Consider the following 23,427-nt stretch of genomic DNA (forward strand, 5'->3'; position numbering starts at 1 on the left):
AACAATCCTAAAGAATATCTACCAATTCATTTGTATATGGGTCAGAGGGCTTATGCCTAGGACCATATATTTTATGCGTTTATTCCTAAGTCACATCCCATATTGGTTTCCTATTATTTTACCTAACTCACATTTCCCAAGATTGGGCTTGGTGTATAAATCAAGTTCCCACTAGCCAAATGGAAAAAAGACCTAAAGAGAAGTTCTTAGAAACAACCCAAAAAGTGCCAGGTGCAATCTGGCCAAAATCTCGAGCGTGTTGAAAATCAAATCATTTCACTAAGGCAGTCCACGAGGAGGTTGATAATATTTAGAACATAATTAAATGAAAGTAAATGCACGAAAACATAAATAAAGTATTTTCATTGAATTGAAATGAATAAATAAGCTGTACAAGAAGTTTTAGCTTGATCTCTTCTCTCTCGAGCGTTGAGGGGAGTTGAACTCGCTAAAGAACTTTAAATAACAAAATGAACAAAGAACGAAAGTAAGAACTCGAATTAAAAGCACATGAAAGGTAAAAATGTGAAAAACGAAAAAATGAACAACTAGAACATGAACATAAACACTAAAAACGTATTCTACAACTAGAGAGCATCTAAAAGAAGATGAAATGAAGCTTAGAAGGGATGATTTGCTGAGGGGGATGACTTCCTTTCATAGCACCATAGGTTGGTTGAAACTCCCCTCAATTTTAGGTGGAAAAGGGTGAGATTCACCTAACCCCCTCACTTGGACTTGGACTCACAGTTTTGAACACGTGGGAAATGTCCTCCTTGCCCTTCATAATCAAAACGTCCGTTTTGACAATTACCCTCCAAAAATGCGTCGGGCGCAATTCTGCAAAAAACAGAATTCTGTTATTTTCTTCCAACTTTGACCGCATTTATCACATATTTTTCCTAAAGTACCATAGTTTGACTTTTATACAGAAATAATCTATGTATGTTCTACTTTAAGAAATATGTGGTCCTTTTTGGCAAATAATAATCGGAAATGGGTCAAAACGTGGTCAAAAGGGACTACCGACACATGTTTCTGTAGTAAAAAGTCAACCCTAACAACAGCCCCGAAAGAGTGGATGATAGGTCTCCCAAAGATGGCATTGTAAGCTGACCTGTCGTCGATCACGACGAACTCGGCCATCTGCGTGACTTGTGTATCATCTTGTCCTATTGTAACCGGAAGTCAATACACCCTTCTAAGGAGACCGATTCTCCAGATAATCCAACCAAGGGTGTTGGACTCTTTTTCAAATGTGACCTGGTCCATTCCAGGGCAAGGTATGTTGTAAAGGACAGAATATTGGCAGATGCGCCTCCATCTACCAATACTCTGCGGACCAGGACGTGATCAATGAGAGGGGCGATCACCAGTGCTCATTATGGGACAAGTGGACCCCCTGCAGGTCGGAATCATTGAAGGTAATGGAACAGGTTGGTCTTTGCTCTCTATTGATGCATACCTCGCGCCTGGCTTCGCGAGCTAATTCCTTCCTCTTATTTCCAGACTGACCCCCACTCGGCCTCCGAAAATGGTGTTGATGGACGCAGGTTGGTCATCTCGGCGAGGGGTGGCGTCCTTGAACGCTTCCTCTCTTCTTTTTTTTTTACCGAGTTATTCTCGGTTTGCCAACAAATTTCTTGAACTAGCCATCTTGAATGAGGTCTTAATCTGGTGTTTTAGTTCCCAGCAACTCGATGTGTTGGCCGTGATCACGATGAAAACGACAATACTTATCTTTTTTGCGCTTTCTGGGTCTCCTCGGAGCTTCTCAGGTCGCTTGAGGAGTTTTTCCATCCCAGTCTCCTCAATATTGTAAGTATTTTAGAGATGGGGATGGTGGTAGGAGTATACCGTTCGTAAAGTCGACTTCGGTTGAGACTGCCATCAACCTTCGATAATCAGTTCGGCTATTGGAGGAGGATGCCCTTGTCTTCAGACTTTGAATCAGCCTTCCTTTTATCTTGGCCAGACTTCTTGGGTTCGATCTGCTTTTCTGGCCGGCCAGTCTTGGTCCAGAGGAGCTCTTGTCCATCGATAACTTTCTTCGCCTTTTGCAAAACTCAGCGAAGGTAGCGGGAGCTTCTTCCCCAAGCTTCACTGTAAGAGTTTCGTCGGCCAGGCCGGTGGTGAGAAGTAGCACATGGCCGAATCATCGGAGCAGTGCACAACTTTCAACTGCTCCTCCTGAAAACTTTGTGACGTATTCTCTAAGTGTCTCGCCCTCCTTCTGTCTGATGGTGACGAGATGGGTCGCTATTTTTCTGTCATAGTGCCGAGAAGAGAATTGACTAATAACTTCTTTCCTTAGCTGCGAGTAGGTCGAGATCGATCTAGCCGGCAATCTTTTACCATAGTGTGCGCGCCGGTAAGCGCGATCGAAGGCGCGACATTTAATGGCGTCCGTTGCCGCTTGAAAATCCATAGGCCTTCGAAGACCTCAACATAGTATTTTGGGTCCTTAGACCCATCATACGGTTTCATAGTGGGAGTTTTGAACTTTGGAGGATGGGAGCCTCCAAGATGTCCGAGGTGAATGGTGATTCTCCCAAGTCGCCTGAAATTAATTAATTAAATCATATTCGATTAAATGAAACTTAAATTAATCAACTATATTAGAATCAAATCTAATATCCATCTCTCGTAATTTTCAATCCAATTCAAAATTAACTTATATTATAATGTATCAACATACATTATATTAATTGCATCTCATACAATGAACCTTAATTCCCTTTAACTAATTGAACAATTCAAATTATTTTCAAGACTAACTGTTATAAGTATCCATTACGAGTTAGCAAGGGGACCTAATAGACCTACAGATCGGAAACTCCAACGATCGAGATTAATTGATGAAACTCATTAACCATGTTAATCAACATTCGTTAACTGTCAATCACTCCACTAAAGACCCAAAGTTGCTCTTTCTCATGTAGAATATTTGCGTCTATGGATTTTGACCATTAACGGTAAGTCAATCCTTCACGAGTGTTCATAACCACAGTTGGGTAAAATTACCATTTTACCCACTACAACAAATCTGCTATTTCATGACGGGCATTGCCCGACATTAAACATTAACCATGTCGGTCACTGACCGACATCTATACGAGTGTCCTTGTTTCCCTTTCATATCGGACAGTTGTAAGGTCGGCCATTGCCCGTCATGTATATTTTATTTCCATCCGAACATGGCCGTCATGAAACGACCCTTTTAAGGTCGGGCATTGCCTGTCATGTATAGTGTTTTCCATGACGGACGTGCCGTCATGAAAGAATAACCATGACGGGTGACGACCGACATCTTTATGACTGTCCTTGTTTTGTGACTGTCATTGTATGTGCGACATTGTTGTACGCCATTGTTTGTACGTCATCTTTTGTGTGACATTGTTTGTACGTCACTGTATCTACATCGATATGTGCGTCATTGAATGACTATATTTCGTGACAGATATTGACCGTCATTATTTCGTGAATAAATAAATTAAAAAAATAGTTGGTTGCCCAAACGTGGCTGACCAACTATATATATTTTCCTTCACACCTATGATAATATCTGAATATGCAACTAAAACTTTTAACACATTCATCCATTATAAAACAATATATATCTAAAACTTAACTCAAAAACTAACCTTAGACTCAAAACACAACTAATCAAAGTACAAATTTCAACATAACCTCTCCACTTTTAGAATAAATCAAAACTAGCCAACAATATATCTCTCACTTCCAACCTATTTCTATAAAAGCTTAACAAAAACACAAACAATCAATACTAAATACGAATTTCATCATGACCTCCCTACTTTAGAATATAACTCAAAAGTAACAACCAATATATCTCCTCCCAACTTAACTCAAAAACTAACCTTAACTCAAAAACAAATAATCAAAAGTACAAATTTCAACATAACCTCTCCAGTTTTAGAATAACTCAAAACTAGCATGGTTATAAACAAAAAAAACACTTCTATATAAACACCCTTCCACACAAGAACAAATGGGACCACCGTCCCTCCAACAAAACTACATTCAGCATAAGAATCCAGACTTCAGCATCATCCAGTCAAATACTTCTATAATAATCCAAAACTAATATGTTATGCAGTACATTTCAAACTTCAAACTTCAAACTTCTACATATTTAAACAAGATAAAGTATTTCTAATCTACCAATTACTACACAGAAAGTAGTCTGAACCAAATACTTACATCAAATAAACATAACTAATGAATCCATAGGTACTACACAAATCGTCCAACAAAAGATGCCCATTATATTCGAACTTCGTCGATTTCTTCTTGTTGATAGGCACTTTTTGTATTAAACTACAAAAAAAAAAATACTAATATAAGGACAAATCATATATAAACACATACAGGTATATGATAATACGTACAAGTTCAGTTATAGGAGTATCAGGGTTCCGCACTATTTCTCGTATATACTTTTGCAGATAGTTTCCACACTCGATTAGAATTTGATTGTCGAGGACACTACATATAGAAAATTTGAAAAATAACAAAATTATGAGTTATACAAAGGACTGCGACATTGTTATGAGTTATGCAAATTTACCTTCACAGGTTTCCAAATTGTAATACTGCGACATTGTTGAGTAGAATGTTTGGCTTGCACATTTTCAATGATCTAAATAATTTGAAACATTAGAATAACATAATTGTAAAAATTTCAACTATAAGAGTTCATGGCAGTTACGTGTTATGATTCCCTTATAATTTTCTTCAATCTTACTTCTTAGAGAGTCCAATACATAAACACAATTCTCTCAGAGATGTATAACAAAACATCTTCCAGTGAAAACTATAATAACCAACATGATAATATTATCATTCATGCATGGATAAAGGAAACATAAATAAGTAAAATGAAGTTATTGCTAGCTTACCCGCTATTATGTGGGATGAGTACTACTTGTTCTAAGTTACCCATGTTTAACATGTTGGCTAGATGTCTGGAACAATTTTCTTGAGACATTATTTGTGGTACAATGTTGTCTGGATCAACCACCAAGAACTTCTTACACCACAAGAAAATTATTTATCAGACTAGAAGAAGATGAAAACGAACGAATATGAGGGAGATAAAAGGAACCTTCGATATTTGTCGCCACGCTGTATATTCGCCGCCGCCGCTACCGATTGTCGCTCTCTGCCGCCGGAAAATTGCTCCTCACCGTTGGGTCTCGCTTGCGCCTCCCGTACGTGTCGTTTTGCTCCCCTTCCCTCGGTAATGAAGCAAGGTTTACGCCGGTTTCACGAAAAGGTAGAGAGGGTTCTTCCTTCCAACCTATTCTATAAAAACTTAACAAAAAAACACAAATAATCAATATATCTCCTTCCAACCTATTCACAGAGAATAATTCTCAATATTATTGAAACTCAAAAAACTAATATGCAAGTAAAACTAATCTCAACATCATGATCTTCTAAAAATTAACTTAAGAACTAACCTTAAACTCACAACACAATTATTTAAGAGTATATCAAACAAGTACAAATTCCAATCATCTGTTATGCAGTACCATATATACAGAATCCAAACTTTACCTATTTATAAACAAGACAAAAGCCATTTCTAATCTACAAGTATTAGAAAGAAGGCTAATGTTTGGGGTAAAAATACCCTGGACACGTGGAGGTGTCATTGGTGTTTAAAAATAAAAGAATTATTCGAGGTCTACCTCGAACTTGCCGAGGAGACTGGAATTCGCCCATAAACAAGGCTAGCTAAGTGTAAAAAGCTGGTTCGACCTGGAGGGTTTGATGTCTGCTCAAACCCGACAGGTTCGACATGAAAAAAAAAAAGGTAACCGTCGGTTCGTGAGCACTGTCGAACCCCACCATCTATAAATAGAGGGCCTCATATAGACTCAGGTATCGAATCTCAACTAGAACTTACTATAAATATAGGGCCTCATCCGACTCGAAATCCTCACCTAAATAGAGTATTCGACCTGAATTGACTTAAGCGTCGGAGAGTTTGCCCTCTTGTGCAGGTCACTCTTGAGTACAGGTCGAGCCGGGAACAGGGTTTGAGCTTGGTTCATTAACTATGTTGTGCAATTCTTTGTATAAAAAAAGGGTATGCGCAACCTCATTTCCTTCGCCAAGAACATAAAGAAATTGGATTTCTTGGAAAGATGTCGCCCACAACCGAATGTCATCAACCCAGGAAGCCAATTCGTTGTGGAGAACGGCCTCACTGAAGATCATATTAACGACTTCCAGGAATACGACTCCGCCACAACTTTGGAAAAACCCCATCCGTGAAGCTAGACGAGACCCTCTCGAATCGCCAAAATTTCTACCAAAATCAGACTGAGGAGAGAATGGGAAGAGTAAAGAGCCGCCTGAATAATGTTATTCTCAACCCGAATCAGAACCCCTACCTCAGTCTTCTTTCAATTTGACCATAGGCAACGTCTGAATTGATCTTCACAAAACCCCTTGGGAGAGGGGTCCAAATTTGGACATGAGGTAAGGGGCTTTTAGGTTTCTTTTTTTCTTGTTGATGTTTTCTTAGAAATTCTTCAAAAAAATCAACAATCCAAGATACTTTCACACTAATATCAATAAGGCCTTATTGAATATGAAGGAGTTGCGATCGTTCCATAAGGCCCGACAATTAATACTGGCCAAAGATAAGTCCTTTGGAGAAAGAAAGTCCATCATCGCCGTCCACTGATCAAGAAACTGTCGTTGAACTGATTCCCGAGAACCACTTCAGGTAGAGTAGTTTCCAGATTTCTATACTTTTTTACATCCCACTATAGCATGATCAACAAATTCATACTTATTGAAACATATATGACAAATAGATGAGACATCCATACCCCTATTTCTCAAATTAACCATCATTGGAATACTATTTTGTACTACTTTCCAAAGGAAGATTTTAGTCTTCGAGGGGAGATCGGTTTTCCAAAACTCTTTCCACCACCTCTTCTTGTAATCATCACTAAGGCCATTAACTAAGACATGAGCTCTCATTGCAAGCTTATAGCCACTTTTGACAGTGTATACCCATGCTTTTGATAATGCCAATCCACCTATCAGAGCCTCCAAACCACTTATACGGATGCTTGATATCTACTCACATCCTCTTCACCGACCAAATCCCTCAACTTGGGAATATTCCAATTCTCAGAGGGGGTAATAAATTCTGTTACAAGGACCTATTCACCAACTCTTCCATGTTGAGATACAAGCCTCAAAATGGTCTCACGAGGAATCCAAGGGTCCTTAAAGAAATCGATCGGGATCCATCACCGACCACCTTTATAAACTAAAGTAGTGTTTATATTAACTAAAGTAATATCATGCTCAATGCAACTTTATTTTCATCTTAATTAATCCAACTTATATAATCAATTATGAAAATAAAACATGCTATCGTGCATTATAACTATTACATGCATATGATGCATGATCATGCTTAACCTATGGTGGGATTTTAAAATTATATGACGTAATTTATGCAACATATAATTCATAATAAAATTACATTCATAACGCAATAAAATAAATAGCTAAGTAGATCGGTTTTTGGCATCCTATGTTAGAATTAAAATTAATATAAAACTTTATATTAATTTAAAACAAAGAAAAACACATGCGGAGCTCGAACACATGAAAGGTGATCTCGAAAAACATGAGGGACAATGCCGCGGCAACATAGGGCAGCGCCGCGGCGCTGTTGAAGCAAAAAACAGCAGCATAGCACCATGACGTTGCACAGTATCGCGGCGCTGTGTGGTGCAACACTACGATGCTTGCTGAATTTCTTCCGCAGCGATATGGCACTGCCGTCGCAGGTCTGCTGCTCTGCTTCTATTCCAGCATCGAAAACTTTCCAAAATGATCGAAAACCGGCCTTTTTCACAGCAACTTTTCCACGAATGACTCAAATTGTACAAACTCGATTTACAGCAAATGCCCAAAACAATGAGCCCTTACATTGATCAAATCAAAATCAATTGTAAATCTATATGCCAAAAACTGAAACCGTCTCACTAGCAAAACCATCATACATCAAATGCATAAAAATAACCCAAAAAACAGTACCATACTATCTAAACAAAATTGAATCACAATATGGCTCTCTTGTACAAATTGAAGGGATCGAATCCCCAGCGGAACTGGTTGATCGCTTGTGATTCGACTTGGTTTAGGGACTATACATTACCGATTTAAAACCAGAACCGTTTCTATTCTAAAGTAAAGGTTAAGCCTCTTGGGAGGAAGAAAACTTACTTTTGTAGACGGTGAAACGGATTCTCTCCCTTGAGCACGAAATTCATGACCACACGAACAATTCTTCATGGACCAAATGATAGACACCACCACAATGTTGCCTTGCTATTCTCTTCAAGAATAAGAACCCGCATTGTGGGATCTTATCTCTTGGAAAGAAAACCTTAGGGAATTGAGTTTGTGTGATTTTGAGATGGAGATAAACTTGTTTTACACCGAAAAAACAACTAAAATACAAAAAATATATGTTTTAAAGAAATGAGGGAAGAAGGAGAGAGAGAGTAACCTCTCACTCTCCACCTCACCTCTTCCTAACAAAATTGCTCGGAAGTGGTGAATTGTTAGTTATGTTTGTAGATACCGTATTTCGTCCGGGTCATTTTAATTTATTTGATATTTGTGATGCGACATTTGTTATTTGTTATTAAAATACAAAATATTAAAAATAACAAAACTAAAATTATTAAGTTGAAATTGAAATTATGGATTTAGAAAAGAAAATAGATAATAGATAATAGAGTTTTTTAAAATAAAAAATATATAAATATTTATGTTTAAATTCTCTTAATATATTTCCCTCACTCCATATTTATCTTTTCCCCACACTCTCCCTCCATCACATTCTCCTTCTTCCCACCATTTCTCATTGTCCTTCTTTATTTCTTCCTCAAAATTCTCTCAGGAGGAATCTTTTTCTCACATGTACAAGGACTATTTACCCTTCCTTCCCCACGGATTTTGGTTCAACTAGGGGATCTCCGTAAGAAGGAAAAAATTTATATCTGAAATTTATCGGGTGAGATTGCAAGGTCACTCTTCCTCCAATTTCGGTAGAAAATTCACTAAAGGTTTGGAGTATTCTTTATCTTTCAATTCAGAAAATGTATGTCATCATGATATTAGTAGGAGAATTTAATTCTGTTTCTTTTATTTTATGGTAAAGAATTTCGTGGATGGAGGATGATTGTTCTAACATTTTTTCAGCAATTTTTTTTCTTCCTTCTTTGAAAGTCTTATGCTATTAATATTTCCTTCCATGTCTCTTGTCTTATTTGTTAATTTTTTTCCGATCCATGTAAGTTGGAATTGTTTAAACTGATTTGCTAATTCGTTTTTCATGTCAATTCTATTTTAGATTGAATGTATGAGACATGCATTAAATTTTGTAGTTTAAATAATCTGCAGATAATTTGAATCTTGGCTTACTATATTTTATGGATTTTAGACCATATAATTATCTAATCTTGGGCCATGTTCATGCAGGCTTTTAAACGCATTTAACCCAATAAAATCTCGTGCATCTAAATTTTAAAATTTCAAAATGCTTTCAAAAATTGAAACATTTAATTCTCCACAAACCAAATTATTTTGTTATAAATCTAAAAAAATCATTTGTACATAAAATGTAAAAAAATTTAAATGTTTCTAGTTTTTTAAATATTAAAAATTGTGAAACTGAAATTTTAAATATTAAATTTTGAGATTGCAAAGCTTTGTAAATATTTCTAAATTTTACCTCAAAGAGATTCTGCATAGCTTTTTAATGTTTTTCAAATCTTCAATTTAAAGCTCTAAATGAAATTTGGTAAATGCAATCTTCATACCTCAAGAGTTCAAAAAGATTTAAATATTCTAATTTTAAATATAAAAATTTTGAAATTGCAGTAGTAATGTTCTCTGTATAGGTTTTTTTCCCTCTTCCTTTTAAATTTCATAAATCGCTAATTTATTTCAAGTAGGTTAGTTCTATAAAGTAAAAAAAAAAAAAAAAAATTTTTGTTTCCGCAAATATAAAAAACCAGATTTCAGAACTAGTACTGTTCAGTTTGTGAATTTTTTTTCTAAAACTCACAAATACATGAAAATTCTCGGGAATAAACTAATGTTCTCTTTATTGGTTTTTTATAAATTCCATAAATACACGAAATTCTCCTTTAAAGTGATTTTTAATAGTTCAAAACGTTTTCCATAAAACATTAAAAATAAATTTTAAAAACTACTTACAATTTTTTTAAAAGTGAACAAAATAAAGGGAGGTTGATTAATGTTCTTTTTTGAAATTTGTTGAGTTCTTAATACATATAAAATTTCTCCAAAAATAATTTTCATATTTTCAATGATATTTATGACACCCATAATTATTAACCCATATTTTATTTCTAAAATGTGGATTAATAAACATGAGACATTTTAAAATAAAATTTTGTTGACCTTCAATAATTTAATAAATAGGATAATAAAAAAAATGTTGGCAACTATTTTCGCGGGTGTTGTAGGGTGCTAGTACCTTCACTACTCACAAATGACTCCCGAACTCGATTTAATTTATGCAGACAAATTTATCTTTCTTCTAATTGGGTGACCAAACACCCAACATAATTGGTGGCGACTCAAAATTCTTTTATTTAAGACTCTTAAAAGAGGACGTCGGCCGCTCCGCGTCGCGATCACGTTGCGACAATGTTAATTAAAATTAACATAATTAACAAATAAAATATTTCGATTTAATTATATTTATTTAATAAAGAAATTAAATAATTAATTAAATTAAAATTGAATTGAATTATAATTAAATTAGATCTTATTAATTAATCAATTAAACATAATTAATTAAATCATATATCATTAAATCATTAATATTTGAATCATATTGAAATATACATTTCCCTCATCACTATAGTATTTAATATGAATATAATTCACATTAAACTTTAACCTATAGTTTTAATATGAATTTTATTCACATTATTCTCATGATATATAGTTTTATAATGTATCGTCATACATTATATTAAATTGTGTATACACAATTACCTCAAATTACATTTAATCAAATTTGAACAACTCAAATTTCTTCCAATACTTAATGTTCTTAATACCACTCTACGAGCTAGTAAGGGGACCTAATACCTATAGATCGGAAGCTCTAATGTTACGAGATTAACTGGTTAAACTCATTAACCACCTTAATCAAATATCTTAACTACGGTTTACTCCACTAAAACTAGCAGCTGAACTCTTCTCACTATAGAATATTTATGTGTCCACGGATATCCACCATTTACGGCAAGTCAACCCTTCACAAGTGTTTGTAACCACAGATGGGTCAAAGTACCATTTTAACCCTGTGTTACATCTTACACCTTAAGAACCATTGATCCTCTAATGAATAACCCGATTATGGTCCAGCCAATAACCGGAAGTCCTCTTGGACCAGTAAGAAGGTGGGGCCCTTGTTCAAGTCCCGAGTCAGAACTAAAGGAACACTCATCTACTCCCTAAAGTTGTGGAGGAGTGAATTCTATCTTGTAAAATTTGTTTCCAGCTCCCCATTCGGTCTCGTCCCCAAAATGGTAGGAATATTGAGTCGGCGACTTGAGGCCACTCTCGCCTATACAGATCAAAGAACGAGCCCTCACGGGCAGGAGTTCATAACTCACTCGGGATTGAGAATGAGTTGTCTGTTCATCCTATGAAATAGTATCTATTAGTCAACTGTGTTACATCTAAAGATTGGCTATTTCACGGTCCAATCTTATACAAACTCATTATATAGGATACCCCCACTCGCATGTCTCCCACACGAACGACCTGGATTGGGTCGTTTGTAACATTTACAAAGTGGGTCGTATCCATAGTGTTGCCAAGATAAGATACGCAACCTTATCCATATAACTATAGACCCTCTGGGTTATTCCGGAGACATTACCACTTGTATATCGAGGATATATCAAATATATACCTAGTATATATACTGTCCCGGTTACATGATAATAACCTTGCAAGGATACTGTCTCGGGACATCACCGTTTTTTCTCACCAAAATCCCGCCTCAACCATCTCGTGATAGTTTTTCACTGTCATTGAAAATTTGATTTTCGTGACAGTTTTTAACTGTCATAAAACAAAAAAAATATCCGAAAAGTTACTTTTTTTTTGACAGTTTTTTTTACAATTTTTTCCCTCCAAACTTTTTTACCGTTCACAAACTGTCATGGAAGACCACTTTTCTAGTAGTGTTGGATGTTAGTTTATTGGATTTGGACAATGCAATGATGTAAATTCAACAACTAATTCATTGAATATAAAAAACCAAACTTATTGAATATACATTTGTTTTACATAAATACAAACTACGAGTTTAGTGCAACACACCAAATACTCACTACTACAAAATATGAAATAGACTACACTGTCTTTAGACATTCAACTACAATTTTTCATAAACCCGTAATCTAATGGTCTATATGATTGATACTAGATTACTTTTGACTATGAGTTACGATCTAAAATTTCCTTTTACACCATGTTCCAGAAAATCGTAGTCTATAGACAAGATATTAGTTGGATTTAGACCACGAGTTCTAACATCGTGGTTAAAATGCCAACTGTACACCACAGTGAACAAAAATTTGGGTTATAGATCGAATCTTTGTTAATTGTTAAATCATGTGTATAGGCCATATTTGGTATTACTTAATATTTCAAATAAAAAAGAGAAAATAATAAAAAATTAATTTAAAATATTGGTCATTTTTAATTAAAAAAAGTTTGCAAAAAAAAAATCCATTTTTCTTTATTAAAATGGAGGAAACATAAATAATAAACGAGAATGTTACCAAATGGCCCGTAATGATCGCAAGTATGGGCGTCTGATATTATACTACACTGCATCTTGTAGCAGAAAATGTTACCGCAAGTGCACGGGTCAAGTTTTAATAAAAGAGATAAGTAATTACCGATATTGTCCATTGGATTGGGTTTCTAGTCACTCAAGTACTACAGATATTATTGTCCAATTTTATCTAGAGAAACAATCAAGAATTTTTTGACACACAAAATCAAATAACTAAGCGAATAAAAAACTCAAAAGAAAACTCTTATGGAGAACGAGTCCTAGGGAAGTGATTTCACCAATGAACCTACAAGCGGACAAATTAAACATGTCAAGATTGAATATGCAATTAATCTGTAAGTCAAGAAATCAATTATCATAATTGTCTCTCCCGAGCACAATTAATTCTCCCACTTATTAGAAACCAATATCCCTATCTAATTTCATTAACAAGCAGGGCTTTAAGTATTAGTCTTTTAACAACCTCTAAGATAATTCTAAACCTCACGGTCTTAGAACTACCCCAGTCATGCATTCAAGATCCAATCTAAGCCACCTCTACCGAGCGTCAGATTCAGATTTAGTAACAATTAATTCATGATCAAGAGATTAAAAGCATTAAGCGAATAAATGCACAAATAGATTAAAAACAAATCAATAAAGACAATTGTTAATAAATCCAACTCATAAATCGAGCGGCTACGTCAATCCCTAGAACAAGAAGATTAGCTACTCATGTTCACGAAAATACAATAAAATCCCACAAAGAATTTCATAATAATCTAGAAAAGATAAGGGAAAGGAGAGAAACTAAAGTCATAGTGTCGATTGACCGTCCCCGACTCAATCTCCATGATCACGAGTCGTCGAAAATTGTCTCCTCGCCCTTTTTGCTTCAAATCTCGAGCCAATCCTGTCCAATTCCAATTATCCAATATGAGAACCCCCAAAAATCCTTAAAAACGGCGCGCTCACGCTTTACTTATGTGAGGGCATCGCTACAGCGCCATGGCGCCATTAGTGAGCACCATAGCGCTGTCCCAAAATTGTGACGGACGAGCAAGTTCGTAGCGCCATGGTGCTACAAGACAGCTGCGGCGCTGTCATCAAGGATAGAGGCCCAAGCTTTGTCTGCAGGCGCCATGGCGCTGTGTACTGGCGTTATGCCGTTGCTTATTCTGGAATTTGCTCCCAATTCTGACCTGCAGGAGCCATGGCGCTACATGATAGCGCTGCGACGCTGATGTGGCTGAATTAAGCTCCTTTTTTTCCCTCTAGCTTTCCTCTCAATTGATTGCTTATGCTCCAATTCTTTCTAATGGCTTGATCTTATAAAACATCAGTTATGCACGTAAATAAGCCATAAATGACCGAAAATTGTTAAATAATTTCCACCTGAATGTCATGAAATATGGTGTATCAAGTACACTATCACATCTGCTCATTTATTTTTTGTATATAAGCAATTAAATTTTAAATTTTGAACATAAATTTAATTTTTCGTCAAATTTAAGAAGATGATGTTTTTCCTAAGTTCTAGCTGATGGAGGTGGAATCTAAATTTGATCTAACTAAATGTTTTATGTATGCTGTTGAAATTGGAAAGCAAATGACTCAAATATTTTTGTTCATCATGTCTTTAGGTAAATCTCTATCACTAACACATAGCAAACGGGTAGTGTTTTGTGTACTTTTCTTGGGAGTTGAGTCTAAAATTTATTTTTTTATGTTGAAAAATTGTTGAGAATCTAATTTTAAAACTTATTTATTATCCATAGTTTATTCTCTCCCACTAGCAACATTGATGAATTTGGAAGGTACGTAATTCAAAATTTTTTTTCGTACTTGGCATTAGCAATGAACAACTAGTTGATTCTTTTTATTTTTTATTTTTTTTAACTCATTCCTATGGCACAATTACCATCTAGCATTAATGGCTTAGGTTGACCCTAAATAGTTAATATATAAACTAATTACTTAATTGATAGGTAATTAATTTTAAACTTAGTGTCTGACTTGATTCATTTAACCAATGAAGTAACTAAAAAATAAGGGAAATTTTAGAATATAATTTTGAATCGATTTCTGTTTTGTTTTGTTTATTTATTTAGTTTTAGTATAAAATCTATTTTTGTTAAGATTATATAAAAATCTTAATTTTAAAAAGAATGTAAAAATAAATTTAAAATAAGTTTTTGAAACCTAAATTCAAATTGATTTTAATTAATGCCAAATTTTAAATTAAAGATTAAAAATTGAAATTTCAATCTTACTCCTAAATTAAAGATTAGTAGTTCACCCAGGTGAGGAAAAAAAAAATTGAAGAAGGGAGGAAAATAGTACAACTTTGAAATATTTTGTTCACTTGATCAATTTTTTTCCTACTTATCTTCTTTTACAACAACTACATTCTCTCCCCTCTTTACAACTTCCTCACTTTTTCTCCTTCTCTCTTTAAACCCAGCCTCCACCCTTCCACCTTCTTTCAATCTCCATACCCACCACGAACCCACACTCTGGTGACTCTCTACATCAGATCCGACGACACCCACATCAGATCCGGCACCAGCGACTCCCCACAGCAGATCCGACGACTCCCAACAGAAGTAAACGACGACACCTGATGACGAGGTACAGTGGTAACGCTTCAACGGATAGGAATCTGCAGGCGAACCAACCTCTTCTCTGGCTACGCTTTAATGCTTCATGGATTTCCAGTATTCACAGCGGCGACTAGATTTACAACGCCCGACACCCACGGTGACCCACAAACAGATCCGTTATACCCATATCTGACAACTAGACCATATCTAGGGAGTAGGTGAGTAAGGTAAGCGACTCTGAAATTTGGGATAACTGGAATGTATTATGATAATTATTTTGTATCTGAACTGTTTGATTCTAAAATATAATTCTTATTTGTGTTTGTGATTATTAAATTTGTGGGTATGATTTGGTATACTCGATTGACTTATGGTTAAGTTTATGATTCTAACATACCATTTGTATTGAAATTTTGAGATTCTTAATTTTTTTTCTAAAAAATATGTATATATTTGAACTCTATATAGTTTTGAATCTATTTTATGCATATTTGGATGGATTATGATATGAAATTTTGTGTAATTTGATATATGGGTTATCTGTGGTCTCGAAAAATTAATTATGTTGATAATTGATTTGTTTCTGGTTGCAAAATTTGTGTAGTTATTTGGATATTTCTTGTTGTGAGATTTTGATTAAAAAATTTTATGGATATGTTAAATGTATAAATATGGCAAGAGTTTAAGTTTTGGTTATGAAATTTTATGTGTATTTGGATTTTTTATGATTTGAAATTATTTGTGGGTTCTCTTTGAAATTCTTAGTATTGTGAGTCTTCAAGTTTGTGATTTTTAAATTTTGTGAATATTAGAGATTTGAAATTTCTTAGTTTTAATTCACAAATGATTGGATTTTTTTAACTAGTTATATTTGGTGGTGATATTTTATTTTATTTTATTTAATAAAAAGATAAATAAATGAGAATAGAGTATTGTGCTTGCATAGAGTTTTAGCTCCTATACAAATACATGAATATTCAATAAAATCTTGGATTAAATCCACCTTTTAATAAAATAAAGTTTAAAATGAGCTGCTTCATCTTTTAAATGTGTTGTTAATATTTTGAATTTGTATTATTATGCCTAAATATTTGATGTATGTACTGTTAAAAGTGAGATTAGTGAATTCTAATATTAATTATTTTAAAAATATTTTTAACAGATTATTCAATCTGTATTTGTAATATCGATAAATCTTGGATGAGAGCCTATAGACTGTGAAAGCAATATAAGTTGGGTGTGAAAGAGTTAATAGAATTTGCTCATAGTCATATTGATGATTCATCTAGAATTTGTTGTCCATGTTTAAAAATGTGGAAATATTGACATGCATGATGAAAAGAAATTAAGAATCATTGATTATTAATGGAATTGACTTTAGTTATACTACACGGTTCATGGTGAAAAGCTTCTTGAAAAGTCATATGGGAATAGTAAAAAAATATGGACACATGTCAAAGTTTTTAAGACTATAATGTTAATGAGACAATCGAAATGGTGGAAGCATTGCAAGATGAATTTTACAAGTCTCCAAAAAGTCTTGAAACTTTACGTAATGGCAAAAAAGCCTCTATATAAAGATTGTAAAAAATTTACCAAGTTACCAACATTGATCAAATTGTATAACTTGAAAGTTAAATATGAGTGGAGCAACGTAAGTTTCACGGAGCTATTGGAGTTGATAAATGACATATTACCAAAAGAAAAGGGACTTCCAAGTTCAATGTTTGAAGCAAAGAAGACATTATGTACATTAGGATGGGATTATGAGAAGATTCATGCGTGTCATAATGATTGTTGTCTTTATTGGAAAAGAATATGTGGGCATGAATAAATGTCCAATATGTGTTGAAAATACATGCTCAGTGTATTTAAAACATGGAAGAAAAATATCTTATCTTGGTCATAGACGATTTTGACATCGTAGTCATCCTTACAGAAAACAAAAGAAAGCGTCATGGCAGGGTGTTTCCACCTACGAAGGAAATGGCCCATTAAAGCTTTGGAAGCCCTAGCAATCTTGGAAGGTCTCAAAGCATTAAGTCAATCCCTTACCCTAGAAGCTGGAATCAAAATTGAGGTGGAATCAGATTGTCTGGAAGTAGTGAACATCATCAATAAATCGTCCATGGAGCTCACCGAAGTTTCTCTAATTGTTGAAGACATATGGAAAGAGGTGGAATCCTTGCCAATTGAAGGATTCAAGCATCTGCCGAGGAAGGCTAATGGAGTCGCTCATGGGATAGCAAGGAGAGCGTGCGAAGAGGGATTCTCGTCTTCGTGGAACCAGTTTGGCCCTACGTGGCTGTCTGTTTTGTTCGCCGCTGATTGTGTTTAATTTGTTTTGTTATTCTCGTTTCAAAAAAAAAAAAAAAAGAATTACCTGATGAAAAATAAATGTAGATAGTGGATTCTAAATCAACAATCCAATTGAGAATCTTATTCTCCAGAAAGAAAGCAGCAAATCAAATTTACTTTTATTTGTATATTAATTCTTATTCTCATAGGGGTACTTTGAAAGTTCCTCTCTTCAGGACTATCTTAGCTATTTTAGAAATAATTTTCTTTTATAGCTTTAGTCCTTTGGTTTCTATTCTTGGATTCTATACTTCTTAATCTCGAGATGGTTAAGATAATTATCTAAATTTGACTTCTAAGGACTTCAAAACATCTGGTATATTGTTGTCCTGTTATTTATCTTTTTAGCTTAACATCTAATATATTGGCAAAAAAATATGTTCAGGCCATTTAATTTTCTTTGATCTACTAATCATATGCCTCTTGAACATTTCAATTAGAATTAGCAACAGGTTTTTTATATCATTCCCCAATTAAGACAACCTTGAGCTGTTACACTACTATTAAAGTGTTTGAACTTACGTTTTCCAAAGTGATACAGTTTTCTCACTTTGATATCAGTAATTAAAAAATTGAGAGAACTAAACATAATGTTGAAATATTAAAAAAATAATTATTAAAAATCAATATACATTCAATTTCAGCATAGAAAAGCAAACAATTTGATAAATGAACCCTATAAATCATTTCTGATGCTATGGTACTCCAGTGAGTCAGAACAAGTGCGGTCGTAGGATAGGTCAAGTGTTTCTTAACTGAAGTTAGAAAATCTCAACCTACTTTTATACCAAAATAACTCTTCTTTCTCTAACATTTACTTACCATTAATTTGGTCAAAGATATCATTAACAACTTTAATGAATCTTTTGTAAGTGTGACCCATAATTTCATATCCTATAGTTCCATCCCAACAAGTGTCGTTATAGGGTAGGTCAAGTATTGGAACAAAACTACAATTTTATCCTTATAAGGAGATTCACCCTACTATTAACCCATGTAAACACCTTCCGTAGGGGGACGGTCCAAAAGTTGCCGCGATGTCTTGGATGGATCCCATGGTGTGAACCAATGATGGAGACCATAGGATGTGCTGTCACATATCCTTCTCCCACTCACTATTTTGAAAATAGGGATTTCTACTACTTGGACAAATTAGGCTAATCTCATTTATTTAAGTCACCAATCTACCTGTATATTGGTTTGGTTTATTTTAATGTGAATTGTCAAATTTCAAACTATTTTAAAACCTGATCACATTATGAGCCTACTTAATGAAGAAAAAATAAAATTTGATTAATTCAACTCCCAAGTCAGTTTTCACATAGAGGTATTCCCTTCCGACGTCAGCTTAAGTAGCTAGTCTAGTTAGAACCTTCTTTAGACAGAGTTCTCTTATTATCAATTTTTATTTATGTTAATTAATTTTTTAATTAACTATTAATAAATACATTAATGAACTAATTTAATTACTAGGTGTGTTTTTAATCCTATTAAAAACTAATTCACTTGAAGATAATCTCAATTTTCTAAATTAAAATTTTAAACCCTTCTAACAATATGATTAAAGATTATCCTAAAGTTAATTTATTGCTCAATTCAAATTTTAAACCATTTAAAGATTTGAAATAAATAAAATATCTACGAGGAATCATCTAAATATATTTTTCCAAATATAACAAAATCATTTAAATATTTGAAATAAATAAAATACCTAAAAGGAATCATCCCAAATACATAATTCAAAATTTAACAATTATACACAAAATTATAATAATGCATGATATATATATATATATCCTCGAATAGTAGGATTTAATCTAAATGACATACTTTATGGAACACTTAAAACAATTTAAACATACATCAAACATGCATAATGAAATTAAAAAAAAAATAAAACTAGCAAATTTGACCGATATAATTGGCATATCCTATAAATTAAAGAACTTAAATTCAAAATTATAAAATTTGAATTTCCATATCATATCTTGGTCTTGAACTTGTTGGCCTGGTTCATCAAAAAATTTAGAGTTTCAGAAAACTATAAAATTTGTCTTTTCTTTGTAAGGGTACAACTATTGTTGCCTTTTTATACAGCTTGGCCGTCGGATCACTGCTCCATTAAGAATCTTCTATTTTCTTTGCCAAAAAATGATAGAGGATTCTAACACTGGGTTTTACAATTAAACAAAAAGAAAGTAAAATTTAATGTCAATATGCCTAAACGATCAATTTGCAAACCACCACATATCACATATATGATTGGATTAAAAAATACCCACAATCACAAAGTTTTAGTTCTCAACAAAATTGAATGACCGCTCTAATACCAAGTGTAGGAATGAACAATTCATTTTGTAGTAGAATTTTGATTTTCTAAACAATTTAGAAATATAAATTGAGAAAATTACCTTTGTAGAATCCTTAATTTGATGCTTCACATGATCTTTCTTGCTATGACTCGAACAACGGACCAAGTGTAACGTCCCAAGCCTAGGATTCAGAATCCGGATTCGACACCTCTTTGCTCATCTTATGATTGAGCCACCGAAAAGAAAGGTGCACCTTGTTAGTACAGGTAGTGACTATCAATTCTTTTAAGCATTTCTTGACCGTTCCTCAATAGTCTCAAGATCTCTCTCATTCGGATGTGGTATCGGTTCATTCATGTACCCCTCCTCTCTACTCGAGTGTCACACCAAGGTTGGTGGAACTCCTTGAAAGAAACAAAGACGAACTTTTTCCTCCAAGACTTATGAAAAAATGTGGAGAGAATTTTTCTCATATAAAAGTGTGCGACTTTAGCTTACCCAAGGGTCCTATTTATAGGAATTACGGTGAATCTTTTAATATCTCATATATTAAAAAAATTTGAAGAAGAGGGAGGGGAATGAGGGTTTTTCTCTCCCGAAGGGTGATCACAGACAAAATCGATTAAAGTTAGTGTTGGAGAAGATTATATTTCAAATAGTCAGTCTGTCTTTCTTCCCGAGGGTGATCATGAATAATATAGTGATTGGCCATGAATGTATCCACATGACAATGAAGAAGAGGAAGGGGAAGGAGGGTCACTCAGCTCTCAAACTTGACATGAGCAAGGTGTATGATAGAGTGGAGTGGGGTATTTTGAGATTTATGATGCAGAAAATGGGATTTCATGCTGGGTGGATAAAAATCATTATGGACTGCATTAGCACCCCCTCCTTCTTGGTATTGATCAATGACGAGGCCGAAGACTTCATTACGTCCCATAGAGTCCTTCGGCAAGGAGATCCCCTGCCTCCGTATCTATTTCTCATTTCTGGGGAGGGGCTTTCGGTGCTTATTCATCGTGCTCATTCTATTGGACGGATCTCAGGTATTACTATATCTCCTAACTGCCCTAGCATATTTCATCATCTTTTTGCAGATGATAGCATTCTTTTCTGCATGGTTAAGATTACACAACTATATGCTATCAAAATTCTTCTTCTTGACTATGAGAAAGCTTGAGGGCAAAAGATAAACTTTGAAAAGTCTATTTTATGGTTCTCGCTAAATGTGTACAATGATTTTTATAATTATTTGCAATCTGTGGTGGGTATGAAACTAGTCCAAAGCTTGGAGGATTATTTAGGGCTTCGTTCAAGCCTTTCTCGAGCAAATGCAAGGACTTTAAATCCATCAAGGATAGGGTGTGGCGTGCTGTCCAAGGGTGGAAAGAGAGTTTTTTCTCTAGAGGAGGAAAAAGAAGTGTTGATTAAGAGTGTTGCTCAAGCCATCCCTCTGTATGCTATGGGATGCTTTAGACTCCCAAAGGTTTTTTGTTCGGAAATGGCTCAAGCAATGGCTCGGTTCTGGTGGGGGACAACAGATTCTAAAAGAAGAATCCATTGGGCTTGTTTGGATAAACTATGTAGGCCAAAAGAATTTGGTGGTTTAAATTTATGGGACATTGAAATGTTCAATAAAGCTCTTTTAGCAAAACAGTTTTAGAGATTTTTAAAACATCATCATCTACTAGTCTCCAAGGTTATTCGAGGCATATATGCCACAGAAGAGCATATCTTAGATGCTAAAGCTGGTCCAAAATCTTCATATTTCTAGCAAGGCCTTATGTGGAGTAGAGGTCCCCTAATGAAAGGTTTGAGTCACAACTACAAAATTTGGTTTAAACCATGGTCATATGACCGTAGTCTATTTTGATAGACCATGGTTGCTTGACCGTAGTATATAGGTACTATAGTATTATGGACCACGGTTGATGTTAGTCGTGGTCTATTATATAAACTATGGGTAACATTAGCCGTAGTCTATAGTATAAACTACCGATAACATTAGTCGTGGTCTGTAGTATTATATATCACGGCTGACGTTAGTCGTAGTCTATAGTATAAACTACGGCTAACGTTATCCGTAGTTTATAATATTATATACCACGACCGATGTTAGCTGTAGTCTATAGTATAGTATAGACTACAGCTGGAGTTATATGCGGACTATAGGATAGACTACAACAAACGTAAGTCGTAGTCTATAGTAGAGACCATGTCTAACGTCAACCATAGTCTATAATTATAGACAACGGCTGACGTTAGCCGTGGTCTATACTTACATATATATATTTTAATATCAATATATTTAAAAAAAATCTCAATATTAATATTATCAAAATAACGCAATAAAAATCTTACTATTATGGATAAAAACAGTCAATTAACAAAACGATGCTAACTTTGAGGAAAATAAACTTATGCAAACTTTTATATTAAATGAAATAAATGTATTCAACCAGAACATAGTTTAGCAGATTAAGACATATGTATCTAACCATAAGGTTGAAAGTTCCAACCTACCCTACATGATGTACCCAAAAATAAAGAAAATAAATAAATGTAAGTTTACACAATATAAAAGTAAACTACTCAAGCTCAGAACTAAAAATACTACACATGATGTCATTCATGAATGTGTTGTTGAACAAACTGCACTCACTCAATGCTTACTTCGTCAATCTCAGTTTGAGTATATGTCTTTTTTCTACTGAACTGCATGAGGAAAAGAACGCGACACAAAAAATATAAATGTAATTTAAGCAATTTCATACTAAATAAAACAATTATGCATTTATATCATACCAACTCTTTGAGTGATGTATCCTGCTTATCCATCAAAATATCTCTCATATATTTCATCACATAATGTCCACACTCAATAGATCCAGGTTGACGAGGACTCTACAAATAACAAGTAATGAGACGACAATAAAATTTAATAAATGAAATCAACTTTATTATTATAACGAAAAGGATAATACTTACTCTAATAGGAGATTTCCCTTGAGGAATATTTTTTCCAACAAATCTCGTTTTAGATTTAAATAACTTTATTGCCCTGTTTAAAAAAAATAATCAAGTCAACGCTAATATGAGCACAAATATATTATATATTAAACATAAGTAAGATAAGGTACAAAAATCAAAATACTTACATGTTGATAAGATATTCTGCATCTTGATTAATAGCACCTCGAAGTGAATCTAATAAATATACGATATCTGCATATAAATATAATACAACGAG

At 34.2% G+C, this 23,427-nt stretch overlaps 1 long non-coding RNA gene across 1 annotated transcript; it reads left to right on the forward strand.

Moving 5' to 3' along the window:
- The first annotated feature begins 15,516 nt into the window (after nt 1-15,516).
- LOC148207808 (uncharacterized) lies at nt 15,517-17,993 on the forward strand. The gene is made up of 2 exons (XR_015787638.1): nt 15,517-15,734; nt 17,447-17,993. It is a non-coding gene; the product is annotated as an uncharacterized LOC148207808 (long non-coding RNA).
- Nucleotides 17,994-23,427: the final 5,434 nt, after the last annotated feature.

Source organism: Momordica charantia, unplaced genomic scaffold (assembly GCF_013281855.1).
Source record: "Momordica charantia cultivar OHB3-1 unplaced genomic scaffold, Mcharantia_2.0 BLBB01000068.1, whole genome shotgun sequence".
Lineage (NCBI taxonomy): Eukaryota > Viridiplantae > Streptophyta > Magnoliopsida > Cucurbitales > Cucurbitaceae > Momordica > Momordica charantia.